The sequence below is a fragment of the Meleagris gallopavo genome, chromosome 21, assembly GCF_000146605.3.
Source record: "Meleagris gallopavo isolate NT-WF06-2002-E0010 breed Aviagen turkey brand Nicholas breeding stock chromosome 21, Turkey_5.1, whole genome shotgun sequence".
Lineage (NCBI taxonomy): Eukaryota > Metazoa > Chordata > Aves > Galliformes > Phasianidae > Meleagris > Meleagris gallopavo.
In genome coordinates this window covers 6,996,718-6,999,408 of record NC_015031.2, presented here as the reverse complement: position 1 = coordinate 6,999,408, position 2,691 = coordinate 6,996,718, and positions in this window count along the sequence as shown.

Genomic DNA, 2,691 nt, shown 5'->3' with positions numbered 1-2,691 from the left:
CGTAATTGTATGTTTGATGCTTTGAAAGGTATTGAATTGACACCTCTCATCCTTAACGATGCTAACTTTCTAGCTTCTGAAGCAGCAGCAGCAATGTGGAATTTCTTCAAGTTCTCTTCTTGGTGAATGGCACTAGTCTGTATTGACATTTTAGAGTGGATTCACTTTCTCTTGATGAGCCATGTTTGATCTCATAGGCTTAGCAGTTGCTGTCTTACCTTCTTCCTGGCTATATGCTCAGAGTGTCTCATGGCAGATCTGCTGCAGTGTGTTCTGACCAGCTGCACTCTGGGCTGTGTGGTAGGATCTGGCTGGGACCCATCATCTCAGCACAAGGCTGGTCACTCCAGGCAAGGTGTCTGACCCTTGGGATGCTGTGTGTGGCTGTCCAGGGGGCTTGGGAAGGGATGGTGAGTCTCCTGGACACAGATTCTAGCTTAGAAACACACAGAAATCCTTATGCTGGAATCTACCATCATCATCCATGTTCTTACTGGCTTGTGAAAATCTCTATTCTTATTAACCCTCGCTGCTCTCTATTGGGTAACCAAATTACATTTGCAGGAAAAATAAACAAGCCAGCAATTGAGTTCTGCTTCTCTGTTTATGTTTCCTAAAAAGCCTCAGAAAATCCTTCCTCCACATAAGGCTTTGAAGCAGAGTGAATATCCACATTCCTCAGGGCAGGATGAATTTAGCTACAACGTGATTTCCAGCACAGACTAGAGTTAGGTATACTGCTTGTTAAGAGGCTAATTACAATACAACTCCCCTCCAAACCCCCCCTCCTTCTCTTTTTTCCTTTTTAAAATAATAAAACGTGGTCTGTTACAGTGAAAAGTATTTCCAAAGTAGCCATCCACAAAATTACTCTCAAAAGCATAGAAAGGGTCATAATTGTCCTAGTCAGAGGCTGGGTTTCTTAAATTCTAATTTGTAAGATATAAGGAGCCTGGCATTCTTTCTTTCTGGCTTTCCTTTTTTCCTTTTTTTTCCTTTCCTTTTTGGTGTGTGGTGTGATTGTAAGTAACGCTTGCCTTAAGAATCTCATTATTCGAACACGGAGCCATATTTCCTCTGAGAATTCTGGAGTAGCTTTGAGCCGGGGCTGTTCATTTCTCAAGTAATCATGCTGGCGTGATGGAGAGAGAAAATGGCAGCTGTTCGCAGCTCAGGCCTTCAATTTTCTTCAGAGTCCAGTCACTCAAGTGTGTAATTACACGGGGGTGCCGGGGAGGCGTTAAGGCCTTGTCAGAGAGCTGGTTTGAGGCTTTGCTCACTGCCTTTGCCAATCAGTGCAGGCAAAAGCCAGCTACCTGCTTTATTTTGTTGTTGTCATCCTGATTATTTCTTGCTAAAATAGGACTAGAACTTTTTGTCTAGATGTTCACCTCCATGCAAGCCATGTCTTAGAGATGGAGTCTTGCTGTGTCTTCGGGTTGGTAGGCAGAATGTCTGTCGAGGGAGCGAGGAGCATGCTGGGACCAGGAAGAGCAGAAGATGAAAAACCACCTGAGCTTTCCTTTGTCTTTTGTGCGTGCTCTTTCTTCTCAGCACTGTCAGATATTTCATCTCAGGTAAAGGCCACCATCCCAGTTTGAAACATACTGGGGAGACCTTCCTGCACGCCGCAGGGGAACAGCTGAGGTACTTCTGTGTGGCCTCTGCTGGGCCTCACGTGGACGATGCGGTGGGGGCTGCTCACATCAGGTGGTGTCAGAGGCTGAAGAAGGGCAGCATACCTCTGAGCACCGAGCTGTCTGTGGCAAAGCGAGGACCTGCTCTGCTGAATTACAGTTCACTCTGTTCACTGAGAGACCGTCATTCGTCTCCCCTCTGCCTCACATTACTCCTCATGTCTGTGGGCCCCCTGGCACATCTGGTAATGGTGGCGGAGGCTGTGGTGTTCTCTGGGTTGCCAGGCCATTTGTGTGCGATGGTGAAGCTGTCCTCCAAGGGCAGATGTCATGTCAGAACACCTTGATGCTGTGTTGCTGTTATTGATGTATCCCTAGGAATCCATTATTAACAAGAGGCTCTGAGGATGGTTTTAGTAATGGTGTTATGCTGCCATCATTCACCTTTTTAGCTAGCAGGCGTTTAAGGCGGGATGGGAACTACTCCATCTTTCATGTATTTGATGAAATATAGTGCGATTTGAAGCTGTGTATTCATTTTATGTACTTAACTGACTGCTGTATGCACATCCTAGCTGTAACTGGGCCACAGCGCCCGTGTTTGATGCTGTGCTGCTGTCCTGAGTCCTGGCTTTTTGTTGCCTTGAGCAGCAATGTAGCAGCACCCAGGCATTCAGACCTCAAGTACAACGAAGGCAGCTCTGACATTATTTGCTGTGTTTTCACACATTGGTCTGCAGTGATGAGATTCACAGAACTTGCTTTGGAAATAGTCACTGCAGTGTTTGCTGGCCCTGGATGACAACCTAATGAGTTGCTCACTTAGGTTTTGTTTTTTGAAGTGATCTTAGGTTTGATCTTTGTCCCTGAGAGGTGTATGGCATCATTCTGGGGGATGGCATCGTGCTGACGTGGGTTCAGAACTGTGTGAGGAGGCTGGCTACTTAGCTGTAGCATTGCACCTGGCATAAGCATATAATAATAAATGTTATTTATTATTTGGTTTGTGGAACTTGTATTATCTTGATTATTTTTTTTTGATTTTTTTTTTTTC